Source organism: Euprymna scolopes, unplaced genomic scaffold, assembly GCF_053919585.1.
Source record: "Euprymna scolopes isolate OS-2025 unplaced genomic scaffold, ASM5391958v1 sca126, whole genome shotgun sequence".
NCBI lineage: Eukaryota > Metazoa > Mollusca > Cephalopoda > Sepiida > Sepiolidae > Euprymna > Euprymna scolopes.
This window is the reverse complement of record NW_027633132.1, coordinates 18,470-29,789: the sequence shown is the minus strand read 5'-3', so window position 1 is coordinate 29,789 and position 11,320 is coordinate 18,470. Positions and strand designations below refer to the sequence as shown.

Below are 11,320 nucleotides of genomic sequence, written 5' to 3'. Positions count from 1 at the left end.
AATGCAAATGATAATATAAGCAAACGTATGTGTATTGGTTTTTCTAACGGCTGTTATCCTCGTCTTAATAGGTTTTGTTGTTTTATAACTTTTCGGTTAACTCATCCTCTGGCCTTCTTCAAGTGGTTAACCGCGACGGGATAAGAATGTAACTGTAGCCTCAGTAAATATTGCCTTCCAGAATTGTTTTTGTCTCATCAGGATTTGGCCAACAAATCCTCTAGCTCGCTTAGAGTAGGATATAAACAACTATCTTCAGACAATACTCACCCAGGACTGTAAAGACACAACGTCTCTATCCACTGCGCCATGGACCCCAAAGGGGCGATCAAGGTTAGATTTTATGGTGATATAAATCCAATTTTTTTGTGTTTTATTTGGTCTTTCATTGTCAGCATTGAATCGTAGGATATATTATTATTCTTTAATAAAAAAAAAATCGGGGGTTGAGAATCCTTTAAGATGAGGCATCAGAATTTGTGTATCTATTTTTTGTGGACTGTTATTCTCATCTTCATAGTTGTTGTTTCAGAACGTAGTGAATCAACAAGGCCGATAGCCATTAGTCGTGTGCTCTCGTGTAATGAATGAGTGCGTGAATGTAGGATTGACATGAAATTCTTAAAGATAAACTAAAATGACCGAAAAATGGGCTGAAATAACTTAAATAAAAAAAGTAAATGACTTAGAATGACTTTAATGAATTTAAGATGAATTGAATGACCTTAAGAATGACTTGAATGCTTAAAAAATAACTGGAATCCTTCAAAAACGACTTCAATGATCTGGAGAATGATTTGAATGGCTTTGAGACTGAGTGGTTGTAAAGTCGGTGATCATTTTATTTTAGATATTTTAGTTGCACCCACATATGGTATTTGCTTGCAGTATTTGCCAGAACAGATACTACATTTGATCTTGGCCAAAAGGCCAAGAAAATTGTATTTATATGCCCCAGCACTGACCAAATAAGGCACAGGGCCGATTTTAAATGTGAGGAGTGAAGGGGAAATGGGGAGCAACTTCCCGCGGAGTAGGGGAGCTGGATAGTGACAATTGGTATGAAGGGTTGCCCCTACATTGACAAAGGTGTTATATGTGGGGTCGCCCGCACATATGGTCTTTGCTTGCAATATCTGTCGGATAGATACTACACTTTGATCCCTGCCCGAAGGCCACGAATAGGGTATTTATTTGCTCCAGCACCGAGCAAATCAGGCACTAGGCCGAGTTTTAATGAGAGGAGTGAAAAGGAAATGGGGACCAACTTCCCGGGACCTATTGGAGCTGGATCGTGAAAATTTGTATGAAAGGTTGCCCCTACATTGACCAAAGTCTTATATGCGGGTTTTTTATTTATTTGTTCCTTCAACAAGCAGATAAGGCACAAGGCTGATTTTTAATGTGAGGTGTGAAGGGGAAATGGGGACCAACTCCCCGGGGAGTAGGGGAGCTGGATAGTGACAATTTGTATGAAGGGTTGCCCCTACATTTACCAAGGTCTTATATGTGGGGTTGCCCCAACATATGGTCTTTGCTTGCAGTATCTGCCGGAACAGATACTACTTTTTGATCTTGGCCAAAAGGCCAAGAAAAACTGTGTTTATTTGCTCCCCCACCGAGCAAATTAGGCACAAGACCGATTTTTAATTTGAGGAGTGAAGGGGAAATGGGGCCAACTCCCCGAGGAGTAGGGTAGCTGGATTGTTACAATTGGTATGAAGGGTTGTCCCTACATTGACCAAGATCTGATATGTGCGATTGCTCCCACATTTGGTCTTTGCTTGCAGTATCTGCCGGAAAGATACTACACTTTGATCTTGGCCAAAAGGCCAAGAAAAGGGTATTTATTTGCTCCCCCACCGAGCAAATTAGGCACATGACCGATTTTTAATGTGAGGAGTGAATGGGAAATGGGGACCAACTCCCCGGTAGTAGGGGAGCTGGATAGTGACAATTGGTATGAAGGGTTGCCCCTACATTGACCAAGGTCTTATATGTGAGGCTGTCCCCACATATGGTTATTGCTTGCAGTATCTGCCGGAACAGGTACTTCACTTTGGCCAAGAAAAGCTTAAAAAGCTAAGAACATCATTTATTACCAACAGACCTTCGATCTTAACCAAAAAGGCCAAGCACAAAAGTGTTACGGACAGACCGACAGACCGACCGACAGTGCGACCTACCGTAGTGAGCCAACGACAACTATGGAAGGCAGCAATTACTTGGGATACGTTTACAAGGTTCAGCTTTTCTATCCCTTTGCAGTTATCACCTGATAAATCAAAACGATGAGTTGACCTAAACGTATTGAAACAAGAACAACTCTTATGATGAGAGCAACAGTCCAGAAATTAATGAGATTATGAGCCGCATCCCAGAGGATTCAAAAATTAAATTAGAAAAATAATAATATATGAAGCAAATATATATTTGAAAATGTATGCATGCGTAGAATATGAGTGTGTACCTACATTAGTTATCTAAATTTCTAAAAGCTGTTAATAATAATAATAATAATAATAATAATAATAATAATAATAATAATAATAATAACTAGCAGGACCCGTGGAAATTCCACGGTAGTTAAAATCTTTTAAAACACATCAGTAAGAAATTCCTTATTGTTATATTACAAAAATGAACGTATGGAAGCAAGTAGAACAAACAAAGAACTTTAGTTTAAACTTTTATTGAAGGTCAATGCGATCGTAACTGATGCTGTTGATATTGTCAGGAAGTGCTGGTGATGATTGAGGCGGTGATGACGTCGATCAGCTGTTTGGAGTGAGAATAGTGGTCAGTCAGCAGGTTCTTGGGAGTCAGACTGTGAATTAAAAAAAACTGTGTGACATTGTTGACATCGATTTTGTGAAAGTTTTGATGACCCCAAGTTGTTTAATATTTCAGGACATTTTGGATTACATGTATATATTTTTTTTTTTTTTTACAAAGGCATCACCACATTATCAAGGCCCAGAGATATGTATAGGAAAGGAATAGTTCTGGCTTTCCATATTTACAGAAAACTGCCATTGCATCTTGATACAGTTGTTGAAGCTTCCTAGGACTTCCTGTAAATGAAGATGGTAGAATAACTGGTACACCAAAATCGCCATCTTCATTCCTTGCTAAATGATCCATTAAGCCAGAATATTGAGCAGCTCTTGGTTGACTTTGATAGCTTTTAATGAAGTTAAATAAGCAACAGTCAACTTTTACATATGCAATAGACTTTTCTATTTATTTGGAATTTTATTCAATGAAGATTTGGAAATTCACAAATATTTTTTAAGTCGAAGTATTGATATAGATTTCAATTAATGCATCACAACTTCCTGATAATATAAATAGAACATTTTGAATTTTCTGTACAAACGTTTTTTCCATAAAAACATTGTAATCTGTTATAATATTCAGATTCTTGTGTATTACATGCATATAAAATGAAGTGTTTCTGTAAATCTTAAGAAGTACAGTTAAATTTTGATTTTTTCGATAATCAAAATGATGTGAGGTAGGTTGTACCTATCAAATTTATGTCAATGTTATATAATTAAGTAAAGTCAAACAAACTGTACACTATTTTTTCATCAAATTATGAATTTTAAATATAAGGAAAGCAATTTAAATTTTTTTTTCCAAAATCATATTTACATCCAAGTTAATTTTTAGATTCCATAGCTGTTCCTGATTGTTCTCATAACACTTCACGGTAAACAATATTCTTAGTATATGTTACACCACGCTTTCTTCCCTGATTATCATCTCTTTGCAGTTGCATTACTTAAAATTTCACACTGTGCTTAGATCGAGCTCTTGAACATGCCACATACAGTTGACCATGAGAAAATACAGGTTGTTGAAGATATATAACAACCTTATCCAAAGTTTGGCATTGTGCTTTATTGATGGTCAGTGAATATGCTAATCGTATTGCAAACTGTATCCGATGAAATGCAAACGGAACATTTGTATCACTTGGCTTTAACTTAATTCTTGAAATGATAACTGTGGAACCTCTATTAGATCCATTAATTAAAATAGCAATGATGCTGTTTTGATGACATTCTTTTATTTTCATCCTAGTTCCATTACAAAGTCCTTGATTTATGGATAAATTTCGCAGTTGCATTACTATTGCCCCTATTTTCACATTAAGTCTGTGAGATGACATTCCAGATGGAGTTAATGAATTTATGAACTCGATAGGATAATTTTGAAGTTCAGCATCATCATCGGAGATGTAATCTTTACTTAAATATGTATTTATGCCTCCGGGAAGATTATTTAGAATTTCTACATTTACTGTTAAACATTTTGTATTTTATGAGTAATGATGATTCTATTTTCCATTTCTTGAGGGCTGCAATCAAATATTTCTGAGATTAGAGAACCATTACATACCGAATCATCAGGAACATCTATGGCATATACAGGAACGTCATTAAGACTGCTCGTTAGTGTATCATTACTAAGATGAAGGAGCCATCTACAAAACTCCTGTTCATTTATGTTAGTTCTGACGTTTTGTGCTAGTTGTAATTGACTGAAATGATGCCACAATGGGCATCTTTTAAGACAGGTGTCTTTAATAGATGTAGGTGATCCATGTGGCACTACTGGCAAAATTTGCCTGAAGTCACCACCACATATTTTATCGTTACCCATTATATCTTGTAAACATCTATATATAGCAAGCAGTGCATGATTAGGTATCATAGAGGCTTCGTCTATGATGAATACCATTATCTTTCTCAAAAAAGAAGCATGCTCTGATACAGGAGAAACGTTACAGGCACTGGTTTCTGTCAGAGGTACAGGTAGTTTGAATATACTGTGGAGTGTTTTCCCTGAAGTTAGTAGCATTGCAGCAATGCCGCAGTGGCGGTTACAGTACTGCTGGAGGTGAAGTAACCATATAACATGTTGAATAAAAAGGTTTTTCCTGATCCGGCTGGGGCATCTAAATAGAAGGAATTGTTGTGTGGGGCTACTTTTTCAGTTGCCATGACAGCCTTGATGATAGTATTAAAGACCTCTAATTGTTCATTTTTTAACAATTCAACATTAGGTCCGTTTGTATTTCGAGTCATATTATCTATTGGAGGATCACCTGTTGGTTCAGGTAAACCCATTGAGTGGCAAGAAGAACCATGCTCATTAAATATTGCTTTTATCAAATGAATAACTCTGGGATATGTATATACACTGGCCCCCGCCCTTTGCGGCCCGGGCGACAAGATCAAAGTGTAGTATCTTTGCCAACAGATACTGCAAGCAAAGACCATATGTGGGAGTAACCCCACATATCTACCTTGGTCAATGTAGGGGCAACCCTTCATACCAACAGTTCCTATCAAACTCCCATTTCCCACTCATCGGGAGCTGGTCCTCATTCCCCCTCTCTCTCTCTCTCCACATTAAAAAACGGTATTGTACCTAATTTGCTCAGTGGGGAAGCAAATAAATACAAACTGGGAGATATGTATAATATATCCACCAGTCCACTACACTTTACCGTAAAATTCGGCTAAACAATTGTTGACGAATTGCCTCCTTTGAATCGATATTGTCTGCTTGTGGCAATTGAAGCGAAAACCTTATTAGGTATTAAATGCTAAAACATTTTAATACAGCTGGCTAATTGGCTATAAAGTAAGTTATTCCGTACTTTGATCTAACATTTTAATTAAAAAAAAAAGAAGCTTAACATTTTCTTGTATCTTTTTTTTATATTAAGAAAAATGTAAGCATCACGCTGAAATAATAAAAATGCCATTCTTAATAAGGGGAGAGGGTTTGACTGTTCTAAACCTTCACCTAAATAACCATTTAATGAAAAAAATGTTTAAAATATTCTTGTATCTTTTTTATGATATATGTTAAATAAGAAAAATCAATAAACTTTGATAGCGCTAGTGTAAGAATCATGCTGAACGCCATTCTTAATATGGGGAGGGGGTTAACTATTCTGAAACTTTACCTAACAATGTAAAAAAAATAAGGGAAAATATATGTATGAACAATAAATATTTCTTCAGTTAAATAAATTATACTGTAAATATTTAAATAAGGAATAAATATTTATTTAAACCATAATAATTGAAACAGTATTTTACTGCATAAAAAACGGTTATGGGGAGAAGGGTTAACTATTTTGAACCTTCACCTAAATAGCGATTTAATGAAAAAAAAATTTAATGGTCTTGTATCTTTTTTTTTATATAATTTGTTTTAAAATAAAAAATTAAAAAAAACTTTGATACCGCTATTGTAAGAATCATGCCGAAAGCCATTCTTAATATGGGGAGCGGGGTTAACTATTCTGAAACTTCACATAACAATGTAATGAAAATAATGAAAAAAATATATGTATGAACAATAAATATTTCTTCAGTTAAATAAATTATACTGAAAATCTTTAAATAGGAAATAAATATTTATTTAAATAAATTAAATCGTAAGTAATGAAACAAAGTGTTTTATTTCATATCAAAAAAAAATTGTTGTGTCCATTTTTTATAGTATTTAAATATGTATGCCCTGTCGGTGGGCATTAGAAGATGATGACTGCCTGTAAAAAAAGCAAAATAAAACAGACAAAACATAAATAATAACTATGTAAACAACGTGAAGATGTATAAATGTTACAAAATTACTCGATTCGGCATTAAATAACACGAAAGAGGATTGATATGCCGTAAAAACAAAACAGAACAAGACGTAAAATATGTTTTGACTCTGTATTTGCGAATGGTGAATTTGGTGATTTATTTAATAAAGCCATTCTTGACTTTTGTAACATTTATTTCGAAACATTTTTTGTTATGTAAGGCTTACTCAAAAATAAATAAAAAACAGATAAAGTGGCACAGTAAAAAAAAAAAAAACGAACTCGTAAAGTTAAATGTAAAAAATATATTTATTACTGAATAAAATAGAATAAGCGTTCCGTATTATATATATATATATATATATATATATATATATATATATATATATATATATATATATATATTGTTGTTGTTGTTCGGTAACTAATAAAGAGTGAACAATAAAGGGAGATAATTCACATTAATTAAAGTTTGCGATGATGATGATGCGTTTCATTAATTAATGTTTGCGATAATGATGACGTGACACCGTACGGACAAGCAAATTAATATATAGATAATAATAATAATAATAATAATAATAATAATAATAATAATAATAATAATAATAATAATAATAATAAAGAAATAAATAAAGAATAGGAACAAGAATAATAAAAGCAGGAAGAAAAAGAAAAAAGTATGTTTTTTTTATATTTAAAATATTTACAGTAAATGTTTTCTTTTCTTTTTTTTCTTTTTTTCAGATTAGTTATTTATTGAAATGATTTATTTTTATTTTACTTAATTCTCATTTCTTTCATTCACCTTTCATTGTTTAAGTTAGATCGAGTTTGTTAATATTCAGGTAAACACCTTTATTGTACGTGACATTCAATCAGATAATCACTCGAGATTCTTGTGCGAGTTTTTCTTCAGATCAGCTGAACAATCTTTTGTCTCGACATAAAGTGTAACAAAGACACAATCGTCGTCTCACCTTTTAATGCGTCAGCATAAAAAAACATCGTTTTGGTTAAAACACATCTTCACGGCTTTCTATAAGATTCACTCGCTCGGAAAGTCCACCATGCTAATCATTGAAATGCCATTTTCATTGCTAAGCGCGCAAAATGAAGGGGGGGGCATCATAATGTGGATTCGCTCTAGCATCATTGTAAGGTATTCTACGCTTCTTTATTTTCATCTAATTTATTTCAATTAACTCTTTCGTCGATCTTGCACGCTCATATGTTAATTGGCATTTCTACCGTTTATTTTACGGCCCAAGTTGAAATATCGCTTCAGAGATGTTTCAACTGAGACTAGCATGGCTACCTGGCGTTGATCTTGGCCATAAAAAATAGAAGATTAATAGGATGCGTCACACCTTTATATAAAAAATTATATCCCTACATATCTCTCCGGCCGTATCTCGGCAGTATCCCTTTTCCCAACTTTTACTTGGCATAGGTAACGCAAACAGCTAGATTTCCGGGTCGGGGCGTCTTGAAATCAATTAGGTTTGTTCAATGGGGGGGGGAATCCCTTCATATCAGACAATTGTTATTTATTTGGACACTGTCAGAGTGCGTTTATTTGAGGGAGAGCTACTCCTCTTCATTAAAAAACTACCTTGTGTTTAATTTGCTTTCGTGGGGAAGCAAATAAATACCTACTCCTCAGCTCCTCCTTTATGGTCTGCCCAGGCCATTCCTCTCTCTTGTTTTTAAATGGTGTTTATTTTACATGGTAGTCACCACTTATCAAGGCCCGGACCCCGCTCGGGAAGGGTTATTGCGTGTACAGTAATCAATGTTTAAAAATAATACTTTAATTAATTTACATGGGTCGTCCCTTTTTAAATGTACTACTGTAATTTTACAGTCATTGATCCTAAACAATGCTGAGTAGAAGAAAAAAAAACAAGAATGGTACTTTTGATCACGAATAATCTCATATCTACCCATTACTTTTATAATAATATAAAGAGAAATTATGTTCATTAATGTGTTGGTGTGTCTGTCATGTTTTAGTTTGTATTATCCTTTTTGCTGGTTTTATTTCAGGCTTAAATAAAAAATAGCATTATTGGTCAGTCTTTCATAAAAAGTACCTTTATCGGTCTATCACACTTATGTTTGAAAGAGTCATTTTGTTTAATCCAGTCTTAAGTTTGGATTAAAATATTCGTCGGTTCTTCATAATAAAGTTTGAAATATCAATTTTATCAATTTACCAAGCTTACGTTTAAAATATCATTTCCGTTGCCCTGTCATGCTTAAGTTTGCAAACGGATTTTCATTTCTAAATAGTCAGATAAATGAACGCTTGTTGAGAATATCAATTGTTTTTATTTTTTTGATATTCTTCGAATCGTTCATTTTTTTTTTCGCCTGCCTTTGATAAGATTGTAGCGCAAAACACAATCACCATGCTCATTTTTCACGCATGCGCATGCATATGGAGAAATCATGTAGTTTGCCGATGAATCACATGCATTGCAAAGATAATGACGTGTCTCCTGCCGGTGGCAACACTTGATGCATTCTATCTCAGGTGAAAAAATACTGGTACAAAAATTGGATTCTTAGGTTCTATCGCCTTTGAAATATTTCCCTTGGGAAGCGACACGCCGAATGATAGATTAGTCATACCCTTTGAAAATTTACTATGAATTTGGTTCGTCACATATTCACTGTCCCCATGAATATACAATTTATTGCTCCTATATAATTTATGGTAACATATTGACACTTTTGAAACAAAACAAACAAAATAATAATAATAATAATAATAATAATAATAATAATAATAATTGCTACAGCAGACCGCAGAGTAATGATCAAAGACACGGAGAAGCCGACCAAATACACGGAAATGACCAGAGAGCTCAAAGGGATCTGAAAAATGAAGAAAGTCAAGAAAACACCACTAATGGTAGGAGCACTAGGAACAATACCAAAAAAAAAACTTGGAAATAAAATTATGAAGATTAGAATCAGAGGAATAGTTAAGAAAATACAATAGATAACAATAATGAAAAATGCAGAAATATTAAGGAAACCCCTTGAGTGTAGAGACTAACATACATGAACTACAGGCAGAAACTGGACACATTAAAACGGCTACAGATGTAAAACGAAAAGGAACATCACATATAATCATGAAAACTGAAACTGAATAATTGTAAGATACCCCCTTTTTATGTGTGTCACCTTAAACTGGCGTCATACCAAGTAAGTGAGGAAGATCAACGAGGATAGAAAGCACTAGTTAGACCTCTGCTGGTTGAGTGCAAATAGGACTGGGATTTTAAGGAGGCTTTGTAGCATCCAATTTCCAGTGAAGATGACTGGTCGCAGCCAACGAGAAAGCAATGGTAAACGGCTGTTGCGATAACGCCAATTCTTTTGTAAAGGTTATCGAAAGAGGTGGAGATTACTAATAATCTGGGGAAGACTTATTGTCACTCTCACTCCAGGGAACACCACACGTTGTTCTCAAAGAGCAATCCTTGATGATGGTTTGTGTGACTATTCTTAGGGAGTAAATAATAATAGTAATAATAATAATAATAATAATAATAATAATAATAATAATAATAATAATAATAATACCACCACTCACTTTATAATTGTGGATTAATTTGCAAGGAAGAAAATGGATGTCGAAAAAGGAAAAGAGGAAGGTATAATCTACGATACATAGATTAAAAGATCCTGAAGGAGGAGGTAAAAAGTAGAATCATGAACGTAGCAATAGCATCGATTTAATACAATAAAGCATTCTACAGAACCCCTCAGCATGAGTAATAAGGTGTTTGAGAATGTACATAATATAAGATTATCAATTAGATTCAAAACGCATTGAGAATGTGGAGACGTGAACTGACAACCGAAGGATTATACATAACTAACATAAAAATCAAAAAGGTATTTTCCAAAGAGATTTCCTATCACCACAGCTGTTCATCATTGGAATGACGCCTCTAACGAAATATTAAGGAAATGCCAAGGTGGATGCCTTGGCATTTTCCTAATTTTTCATTAAAAGGCATTGTGTTTACTAACATAAACAACAGAATGAACCATTTAATGTATACGGACAACTTGAAACTTTACGAAATAGCAAAACGTAACTAGATACACAAATACGCACAGCTCAAATCATCGTCCAGGATACCCAAATAGAATTCCAAACATTGGAAAAGAATAGATACGAAGAACAATAAAACTCATAGAAACTAGATATATAGAAGGCGTGGCACTATATCTTCGTGCCCCGGTGGTGGTGGTGGTGGTGGTGGTGGTTGTTAACACCCCCAGCCTGGCATGGAGGTAATTTGGCCATAAGCGGAGAGATACTCAGAAATCAGCAAACAGAGTGCAATCTCACGATTCCCTTTCTTTTCTTGATCCCTTTTTCTTCGGACAGCATGCGCTAAGACGTATATTTTGTCTCTTCGTCAATGAGGGAAGGGGGCGACCCCTCCCCTTAGCACTAGTTAGGGCTTGTTTGTTTTGAAGAGCTTATTTTTAAGTTAATTGTGAAAATTGATTATGATCTGTAAATTGTATTGTATTGTATTGTATTGTAATGTATTGTAATGTATTGTAATATATATTTTTGCAAAATAAATAGATAAGATTATTTCTCACATATTGCAATTGTGTAATGCGTGGTTTGTGCATGTATTGAATGTCTTGCTTAAGTCAGACGAA

At 34.3% G+C, this 11,320-nt stretch overlaps 1 pseudogene; it reads right to left on the bottom strand.

Annotated features, from left to right (window-relative positions):
• Positions 1-823: 823 nt before the first annotated feature.
• LOC145273650 (U2 spliceosomal RNA) lies at positions 824-943 on the bottom strand (annotated as a pseudogene).
• Between the last annotated feature and the right edge of the window lie 10,377 nt (positions 944-11,320).